Here is a 10,713-nt window from a genome sequence, read left to right on the forward strand (position 1 = left end):
GCCGCGAGCTGCGGGCTGTGGGTGCCGGGCGCGTCCCGCGTGGGCCAGGCGCGCACCCGCACTTCGAGCCCGCAGAGCCAGCGCTGGGCGTCCCAGACCCGACCGCGGCTGCGATGCGCAGGCCCGGAGCACGGCGCAATCTCGGCGGCCTCTCGGAACCAGTCCGGCCCGGAAAGCTGCTCACTCGCCTCCCCCGCCCTGCAGAGGTGCAGGTTTACTCGGCGTCCTCTCTGTCGAGGGCATTCGGGCTGCATTTCTGTTCTGCTTTGTTTCTGAAGTGACGCGGAGAACGCACTCTCCTTGAACCCGAAGTGGCACCCAGCTCCGCGTCTCGGAGTGTTCTTGACCCATACTGGTTCTGAAGCTCTCTGGCCCTGAGCCTTTTCGTTGTGCCTGTTTTATACAGAGCCCTTGAGGTGTTTTTCTCGTTTTAAAAATCTTAGTATGTTCTTAAAATAAGAGTTTTTCTCTGATCGTTTCACAATAGGATTCTTTACGACCACATAAGTCAGAATTTGGAATTCGATAGTTTAAAAGCAGAGTGGGGAGGACAAATAAATCCAACACCAACTGGAAATATGCCGGACAGATAAAATGATTGTGGCAGAAGAGGGGGAGAATAATTTGCCTGAAAAAAGAGAGTGCATAAGCTCTAAATTAAATAAATCCGAAGAAATGCTTTGGATTTGCTGTGTCACGCTGTGTACCACCGAAAAGCGAAAAGCTCAGGCCTGGTGGACCGCTAGGGCAAATGGCTACTTGAGGCTTTTCAAGTGACAGTTCGGGCTTGGGGATATTTGCATAGTCTTTCAGAAAACTATAGGTGGCCTTTAGTCTTGGTGGAAAACAATTCACGGTTTATTTCCGCCGGCACCCCCCCCCCCCCCCCCCGCCTAGGGGCGTGGTACTGTGGTACTGACCTTGCCACTGGTTCGTAAGGGCTGACTCTCCGAAGAAATCCAGCCTCCCGCGGGCAGGAAAAGGTGGAGGCCCGGACGGCCTCTGCTGAACCAGACCACCGGCCAGCGGGCGCCTGGCCGCCTCCTCTGCGTTCAGGAGAGGAAGGCTCTTAAGTTAGCTTTGGGTTTGTTGCCTCTCGCTCTCTTAAAACAGTAACTCAAGATGTAAGTAAAAGTGTTTTCATTTTTTATTGATCCCACTAACATCTTTCATTATCCAGCTTGTAGCCACAGCAAATTATTGCTCATTTGATACCAAGAATTCTATTGACCACGCTTTCATTGGAGAGAGAATTGTAACTACTGGCTGTTTGGTCATCACCAGAGCCGGCGCTGAGAGCCCTCCACGCAGCTACAATGAGCAAAGAGCCTTCTGCTTCGAACCACGGAGTGGTCCATGTGGACATTTGTAGAAATCTGCTTTTTATTCTGCTGGCCAGCAAAAGGTCCACGACTTTGGAACGGCACCACCCGCTCATTTGCCTCTCATAACCTTCCTGACAACTTCTTTTAAGCTCTGGCCGCATCAGGCAATGAAATGATGCAAGCAGTAGATTGTGCCTGAAGCCTGCAGTCACTGCTACCCCCAGTGTGGACACTTGCAGGAATCACTAATACCTCCCTGCCTCAAAAAAGGTATCAAGAAGTGTGAACTAATGGTCTAGTTAGAATTTCCTAAATTTTACAGGCCTACTCCACCCTCCAGACCCCATGTCGTGGGGGAGCTGGGTGCTGTAAGGTCTGCCCTCTCTGCGTGCAAGGGGCACCCAGCAGCCATGGAAGGGCTGACCTCTGACCCCAGGCCAGCTGCTCCTGGGCTGGGGTTGTCCCAGCTACAGAGAGTCCCAAAGGGTTTGTTTCCTGGGAAGCTGCTGGCCACAAGATTCTTCTGTCTTGTTAGAAGAAGCCCGTGCTGGAAAAACCCAGGCCATTTTGTCACACTGGTGCCCCTCGGCCCACCGTTTTTGAGGCCTTCATTCCAGAAGCAGCATGGGGAGACGATAATGCCCAGGGTGAGCTGGCCCCAGGAATAGGAACGGGCATCCAAGGGGCCTATCAACATTTCTAGGAAGGCCTGGACCCCGAGATCTGGACCTTCTTGACAGTCATGTTCCTGGAGACTCTGGAGAACACATGGAAGCCCCCCAAGTCGGATGCAGATGGGGGCAAGGCCAAAGGCTCTTCCACAGAGAGCACCCGGCACACGTGCCCCCAACAGCACCAGCTCCCAGTGGAGGTGCGCTCAGGGATTGGGAGTGCTGGTTTTTCGGCACCACAAAGGGCCCCAGCAAAGCCAAACCACCTGGGAAGGTTTCCTGAGCCAGCCTTTTCCTGGCCCAGGATGGCTGGGAGTGTGGATGGGTTATACACCACAGGGCTCCATTTCATGAGTTTCAGCTTTTCCTTTTCGTTTTTTAACATAGATCTCTCCGGTGTGAGTGTCCTCAGCATGCACCGACAGCAGTAGTGCTCCTTGAAGGTACATACTGCACACCATGCTGGGAGGATCGGCCACCGTGGAGATGCTTTCTTTTGACCTCAGCCCCGACCGACAGCCATCAGCTGGACGCCGGTTGACACATCCACACTTGCTCTGGACCCGACAGTTGCAGCCCAGCCGTGGATCCCGGAGGCCAGCTGAGCAAGCCAGAAACCCTTGCCGCTACTCAGGTCCAGAAAGCAATTAAGCAGCAATAACATCACCATTATTTAGGGGCACAAGGCTGGGGACTTGGGCTTGAGTTTAAAAGTTCTTGGTGCAGGGGCCAGACCATGCAGCATTTCTTTGGAAGCAGGCAGAACCGAGAGCTGCTCGGGCAGCTCAGCACTGCAAGATGAGGGGACTCTTCTCCTCCTGCCCTCCCCTGAATACATCCTCCATGATGACCACGGCCCATCCACCTGTCCTGGCTCGGGGTCTATCCCCGCCACCCATCGACCTCCTCTCTGTCCTGCCAGGCCAGTGAAGCAAGCAGAACTTGATAGTAAATTATTTCATGCAGCCCTCTGTCTTTTTATGAAAATAAAAGCCAACACTTTGTCATTTTTAATCACATAAGCAGACAATAAATCTAATTTTGATATTGATTTTTTTCCAGAATCAAGTGATTTTTTTGCAGTGTGTGTTGTGTTTCCTGTTCTGAAGAAGGGCTGCTGACCTGCAGACAGTGGCGAAGGCCGAGTGGGCACTGCCCATTCCTCTGAAACAGGCAGTGGCTGTGGACTTCGAAACGGGGCGGCTGAGCCGGAGCTCTTGGCCGGCAAGCTGTCTCGTGCTGTCTGGCTGTCTGGGTTTCGGATTCCACTGAGTCACCCTTGGTGCCTACGATACCGCGGAGGCTTGGACAGCACCTTTAGCATTATAGCTCCTGAGATTCACTTTGTTTAGTTTTAATAAAATAAAAACAAGCCTGGCATAGATGGCGCCTTGTGGACATGAGCAAAAGACACTTCCCTGCAGGTAGAGAGGGGACGCAGAGGCTCTCCTGTCTCCGCTTTCTCTGCTTTCGCAGGAGAAGGATTAGTTTATGTCGGTGCCAGTGGCGTGGGCATCTGCCTGGTGAGCTTGCAGGTGCTGGGACCTGTGCCAGGCTCCACCTAGAGAAGGGAAGGAGAGGAGGACAGAGGTCCCAGAGCAAAAAAAGGGCAGGGGCTGGGGAAAAGGAGGGGCCCAGAAAGGTAGGGATAGGGAGAAAGAAGTGCAGAGCCGGGGAGCGAAGAGACTGGAGGAGAAATGGGGGGGCAGTGCAGAGGGCGAGGAGAGCAGCAGGAGGGGTGGGAAGGGGAGAGACTAGCGGAGACCCTGACACGGAATCCAGATGCGCGGGGAGGCTGGGTCGCCACACTCCGCCCGTCCGAGTCCTTCCCTCCGCCGCTGCCCTCGCGGGTCCTTTCCACTCCCAGGAGTGAGCCCGAGCGCCCGACCCACACCTGCGCCCACACTGCGCGCAGACGGGGACCCTGCGGAGGGGGAGGGGAACTTGGCTATGCTGACCCTCGGGCTCTGACCTTTGCTGCTGTCCTCCCGGGTCGGGATTTAACCTTTGGCTTCCCCGCCCGGCGCCCTCCTCCCTCTCCGTTGCCCCCAGCTAGGGGGAAAGGGGCAGTGGATCGATATCGGGGCTGGCGGTGAGGGGCGCACACCAGGCGAACCTCACCGGTCGCGCTGCCGCCAGGAAACGGGCCCCCAGGTCTAAGCAGCCAGGGCCATGGAGGCACGAGAGGGCTCTGCCCAGCCTGGATCCGACCTCCTCGCTCAGGCACCAGCCACCGTGTGCATGGGGATGGAGGGGCGGCTCCGCGACCCCTGGTCAAGCAGGCAGAGTTGAACCGGCTTCCACTCGGCTTGGGCTCTGGACTCGCGTCTCAGGCCGGGCGTCAGGACAGTCAGTGAGGAAATCGGCCACGGCCCAGGACCTGGACCCCACTGACCGGGCTCCCCAGGGACCGGCTCAGCCGGCAGATCCCCAGAGCTCCTGTGCGGCGCCCGGGCGAGTCCTGTTGGACCAGGAGGGCTCGCTCACCGGAGGTGCAGGGTCCCTGAGCCCCACTCCGGCCCTGGGGCTTTCGCGGTCTCCCCAGCCGGAGCCAGGAGCCTTTGGTTCAAATGCATCAGAGCTCTGAAGTCATTTATCTGGTTTCATAAATAATTTTCTTATTACACTTAAGCCCGATTCCTGCCCCCTTCCCATTTTTATCGAGGGGTTTCAGTGGCTAAAAAGTTTCTAAGTCGGGTGGACCGTTGTTTTCCTTTTTCCATCATTAACATCATTAATATAAGCTATCAATAACCCTGTCGTTGGGAGCCGAGCTTCACGGTATTGATCCACGCAGCTATTCATCTCTGCCGTGCAAGACACGGAATAATTTTCGCATTACAGTAGCTTGGATTTGCTTTTAATTCATATTTAAAGCTGCAACCGGCTCCGTGGAGCGCTCTGCAAAAGACTAGAGGCGCCTAATTAATAATAAGTTAGAAACGAAGGAAGGCACCGGCGAATAAATAATTAATACAGACATCTATGTCTCTTTGAATATTGCTCCTTTAAAAATTTAGACTTACCAGGACCATACTGTAAGTCTGCAATTTATACTGCGGGGATGATTTAAGAAAGCTATTTTTTCCCCCTTGAAATACAATACTAAATTATTCACAGTGTTTTGCAAACTTAAATTCCTTCATTAGCCAGCTCTTCTGGTTTATTCCTTCCAGGTGGAAAATACCAATTTTTAAAAAATAATCACACTGAGAATCATGAACACCCACTCACGGCAGCCACTTGAGATTAGCAGGGCGGGAAGTCAGGCATGGAGCCTCTGCTGTGGGGGAGCCAGGGGCTGGCACCTCTGGGGTTTTGTTAAGCAGGGGAACAATAAAAACTGAAGCCACTGGCCAGCACTGGCATTCTTGAAGTCAACTTCTGGTGCTCAAAAGGCCTCGGAGAGAGGAGACTGCGACTTGAAGGGTGCCACGATGCCCCCACCATGGCAAAAGAAAATAAAAATCTGGGATTTCAGAGCAGGACTATGAAAGGCAGAATTGGATTCCAGGAGCTAGCAGTGGACTAGAGGAGGATAACAAACTTCACAGGCTAGGACTGACTGAAAATCCGAGGTTTTTCCGTGAGAGAGACTAGGATTTGTTTGCAGTGTTGTTAGTAATATTGATTTTTTTGTTACTTGGATTAATGTATGTTAAACAGGAAAATACGGGCATTAGTCAAGTACATTATAATCATCTATTGTTGAGGCTAAATTGCTCTGCTGGAGACTTGGAAAGGCAGGGCAGGTCCCCAAAGCTGGCCTGAGCCCCTGTGGGGAGGGTAAAGGAGTCACTTCCAGCTACCTCCGCTGCTTTCCCTTAGGACAGACTCAGTACACATGCTCCTATCACCCTACCAGCCCCTAACCCTGGCTCATTACTCCCCTAAATGATTCAGGGATCCCAAAGATGCAGGTCTCTTGGCCACCTGCTTCCCCAAAAGTTCACAGCCTCACAGCCCATCCTCTGGGTCTCCTGGCCCTGGTGATCTCCTCCCTCCACCTCTCTGGGACGCCTACAGCCCAGCATTGGTGGCCAAAGATCTAGACGTGAGCCACCACCAACAGGCCCACACATGGCACACAGACCCACACGTGTCTTGTTGGGGACCCAGGCACAGCTACTTAGGAGCCCTGCTCTCCCCCCACTCTCTGGGCCCAAAGAACAGCTCTGGGAGGTGACATCTCTAAAGCCCAGTGCCCTACCTGCTCAGCTCCCCCGAGTAGCCCCCTTCTGCAGGGGGAGCTCTTACTGGTACCTGGAAGCCAGAGCTGCACACACAGGACTTCTTGGTTCTGGGCAGTTCTGGAAGGAGCATGAGGGCAGGCTTAGGCGACTGGAGGCTGGTGGCTGCATAATCCACACCTGGACAGTGCTCAGGACAAAAGGTGTGCACAAGGCCTGCCCACTTGGTAAGAGGATGTGGGATTTGCAGTGTTCTAAGGAGGGGAGAGAGGAGGAGAAAGAGGGGGGAGAGGAAAGAGAGAGAAAGGGGGGGCAGGGGAGAGGAAGTTTGGGCCAGGCAAGCAAGCCCAGCTGGAAGAGAGGCACAGGCCAGGGGCAAGGAGTACAGAACACTGGGCTTTTATTTTTAAATCTTCTAGGTGTCTGTGGGTCAAATAAAGACAAAGGCAGTAACGATTATTCTGTTAAAACTACGGTACTTGACTGGGCAAACACTAATTGATTAGACACCAAAATGATTTGTTTAGTTTCCTTCCCTAGGCAGGCACAGCTGCTGTCAGCCTGTCGGGCATCATCGTGCCCAGTGCTCAGGCAGCCCAGGGCAGGGTGGCCAGTCCACAGTCAGGGATGTGCCTCTAGCCTTCCACAGCCCTCGAGTGGAGCAGGCGCAATGCCTGGAGACCCCCGGGTGACAGTGAAGCTGCCCTACACCCCTCAGCAACTCTGGCTCCAGCCCCTGTCCAAAGCTAATCCAGAGCCACAGCCCCAAATGCCTGGCCCTGAAAGCAAAGCATTCCGGGTTTCCCCAAATCTGACTACTTCACTGCGGCCTTGGCCAATTCCCTTTGTGATGTATTTCCACATTAGCCAGGTTTGAACACAAAAGCAACCCTGCTGAAGGGACCCTAAAGAACTCCCTCTTCACCCCAAGATGCCCAGTGGGCACTTCTCTTCCTCCAGTGCTCTGGGACCAAACCCTTGGTCAGCCCTCGCCAAGGTGGGCAACCCTAGGGCCCAGTGGAGCAGGGGGACCTTCCTCTGGCCAAAAAGCAGCACCCCAAAGTGCAGTCCAGTGCTCTGGACTCTCCACTGCCCCTCGGTGATCTCAGCAGGCCCTGGAACAGGGGGCCAGCCGGCCTTGTTGGCAGAACAGCCCATCCTCGGCACAGAATCTTCTCTCTGGGGTTTGGAGGACTGAGTCAGAGATGGAATAAAGAAAAGCACAAACAAGCCAAGTTAGAAATACAGTCTCCAAGGGCAAAAGCCATAACTTAAGAAGGAAAAGGAGAAAAAAACAATAAAACTATGGCTAAACAGAACATAAAGACGAAACAAAGGAGCTAGAATAATTGGTTGCCACTTCTTTGGCCCTGGAGATGAAACCCCATCTTTTTGGTGTGGGACTTGAACCCAGGGCCTGGCACCTGCGTGCACTTTACCTGTGAGCTGTCCCACAGCCCAGTGACCAGTTAGGATTCTTTAAATGGTTTTTAAATAGCAAAACACTGAGCCTCTGGCATCTAAATTTCTTGATACTCTATTCCAAGTCAGCAGCAATTTCTGAACAAAACTTGTCCAGAGGTTGGAAGGCTGGAGAGAAAAACAGGAGAGCTCGGCCCACGGCCCTTCTCAGGGGTGGCTGACCCGCGGAGGCTGCAGCCAGGAAGCAATCCCTGACTGTGAGCCCCACCGCTGCAGAGCTTGAAACACGTCTTCAGGACTGGGGCTGGCCTTGGTGCTGCGCAGCTCGCTCCAACTATACAAGGAGAGCTGAAGCATTACTTCCAAACCAATGTTCCAGAGAAGCTGTGAGGACAGTATTTGGAGGAAATGCCCTATTCTGCTTCATTTCTAAGCCTGGTGGGGTTGCCTGGCAGCATAAGGCAAATTGTGCCCCATCCCCCCTCTTGACACTTACAAAACAAACATCCTGAAATCTTGTTTCCTCACTGAAAATATTATCCACAACAAGCCTCCAGTCAATAGTCTTTTTTTTTTTTACATATATGCTTGTACGCAATTTTCTTATGTTAACACTTTTTTTTCTTTAAATTCCTCAAAGCTACTCAAAATCTGAGGCCCTAACTATACCCCCCAACTCTCATACACTGACCTACCAAGTTTCAAGAAGCTCTAATACCCCCACCCAGTGAATGCCAGACACTGTGCTGTGCAGGTGGACAGCACAAAGGACAATAAGTCATCCCAGCCCTCGGGCAGCTGACAATCTTCCGAGTGCCTTCAGGCCTCCACTCACCCTCACCTTGACCAGGTCTACCTCCTGGAAGAGTACATTTCCTCCCCGCACCTTCTGGAAACTCAGTCCCCAGAGGCCAAGCAAGACTATGCTGCTTCTGGCTAGGCAGCCATTGCAGCTCATCAAAGACAGGGAAACCACTGCTAACTAAAAGGTGTGAACAGCCTTGCAAGATGAGGCAGAGGAGCAAGCCAATGCAAGTTCTGCACACACGCTTTTTTTTTTAAAGGGTCAAACACTGAACAGAGCGACCTCAACACAATCACCCAGATCTTTCCCTTCTCTTCTGCTTTGGGGACCAGCCCTTGACATGGGATCCCCTTTGCACAAAAGTGGGGTGCAGGGAGGGTGGGAGTTGAACTCAGGGGTCCCAGGACTCTTTTGGTGGCCTCTAGGGACTCAGCTGGAATCCTTATCAGAAAGAGGGTTTCCGGGACCAAGTACCCAATTAGCCACACAAGAGAAAACCATGGACAATGTGTGCAAGTGGTGGCATTTACTCCTTTCTTTTGACACACTGCCTTGTGAGAAGAGCTGTCATAAGGGCAAATCAATCATTTCAGTGGGATTAAAATAAGTAGGGGGCAGTTGAGCTCAAAGGCTGCCTGCTACCTTAACCCATTGTTTGGCCTCATCTCCTGGGAAGACCAGCGCTCTCTGCTATACAAAAAAGAGAGAGAGAGAAGAAGAGAAATTATTTTTTAAAGGATTCATCTTCCTACCAACATATTGTGATCCTCTAAGCCAAAAGTGTGCTTTATGCTTATGTATATGTGTGTATGAAAAGGCAGATTTAGATAGGATTGAAATAGAATCCTTTTGTTTCCTGAGTTCATTTTGCCCGGTTTTTCCCCAAAACCATTTCCTACGGAGCAGGGATGTTCCGACCTCCTGAGTGTGCATTGAGCAGGTAGAGATGGAGCCCCTTGGGGTGGTGCCTCATTTCCCAGGTATCTGGACATATGACTAAGACAGGACCCGAGTGTCCCTCCCAGGAGAGCCAGCCAGCAAAGCCAATCCCAGAACACTGGTCCTTCCAAGGAAGTCAGGCTGGCTGTACCCACAGACCTTAGTGAATCTGGCCCATGGCCTTGCCGAGCAGTGGCAGGGAACTGGACAAAGTGATGGGCCTGCCCTGCCTTACCTACTGGGGACCGGGCCCAGGGTCTCCACCCAAACATTTGTCCTGTGGTCCAAACACCACTGCTGCCGCCAGCTGAGCTCTGGCCACTCCAAGTGCCAGGGAGCACTCTCCGCAAAAGCACAGGCTGCTGGGCTCCCCACCCTAGTTCTAACAACCCAAGCCCCTGAGTTGGGGAGCAGCGAAGGCCACACACACTTCATCCCAGGCCTGGGCCCAGATCCCGTCTCCTGTCCCCATTGTGAACGCCCTCACCCGTGGCTGAGGCTCGGCGCTGACCCGGCTGTAACTGCCAAGGGCCGGACAATGGGCACATCTGTCCTTTCTCCAACGGGATGAAAGCACCTAAGCGACAGAGCTCTGCCTTTTGTTACGGATTTTTTTCTCTCTTTTGTCAATGAAAGAAAGCCGCGGCATGTGGCGGCCGGGTGTATCCCCACGCGTCCCTACCAGACCTCGGGGCCGGGGTCTCTCCTGGATTGAAGCGTGACTGTGCTAGGGCACAATTACACCCGACGCTGAATTGATTTTCAAATCTGGAGGCTTCTCTCAGGGACGCCGGGAAGAGGGCGTCCCCAGGGCCAGGCGGAGCCCTGCACGCCCGCGTCCACCCTGCCTGCGCTGGGACTTCTCTCGGGCAGCGGCCTCGGAACGCCTCGCCGAAGAGAGAGCTGGGGTCGACCGCGGGACCGCACCCGGAAGCTAACGAGAAGCCCGCCGGGCGCACCCCGCCCCAGCCTGGGCGCAGCCCCACCGGACCGGAGCGAGGGAAGCGTCGCCTGGGAATCGCGAGGTACGGTCCGGTCGTTCGGGACCTTTGGCATTGGGGCGCAGTTGGGAACGGGTGCGAGGGCCAAGAGTCGCCAGCCCCCAAGCTGGGCCTCTGGGATACCCCGCTCCACGGCCTAGCACTTAAGGGTGGGGACAGCGCCAACTTCCGGCAGCCCCCCGGGAAGGGCGAGTGGAGGCGCGACTGCGGCGCCAAGGGCGATGGCTCTCGAGCTCGGCAGCCGGGACCGCAGGAGCCTTCGCGCGGGGAGGAGGAGCCCCCCGCCGAGGCGAGCGAGCCGGAAGCGAGTCCCCCGGGATCGCAGCCGCGTCGCCCCCAGGTCGCGCCCGCGCCGCCCCG

At 54.2% G+C, this 10,713-nt stretch overlaps 1 long non-coding RNA gene across 1 annotated transcript in view; it reads left to right on the plus strand.

The window, feature by feature from the left end:
- Positions 1–2,704, plus strand: part of LOC111818864 — a 3,144-nt gene extending 440 nt beyond the window's left edge. The window contains exon 3 of the long non-coding RNA XR_002822746.1: positions 2,384–2,704. This is a non-coding gene — a long non-coding RNA (uncharacterized LOC111818864). The remainder of the gene's footprint in view (positions 1–2,383) is intronic.
- The last annotated feature ends 8,009 nt before the right edge of the window (positions 2,705–10,713 follow it).

Source organism: Octodon degus, unplaced genomic scaffold (genome assembly GCF_000260255.1).
Source record: "Octodon degus isolate 3935 unplaced genomic scaffold, OctDeg1.0 scaffold00105, whole genome shotgun sequence".
Classification (NCBI taxonomy): Eukaryota; Metazoa; Chordata; class Mammalia; order Rodentia; family Octodontidae; genus Octodon; species Octodon degus.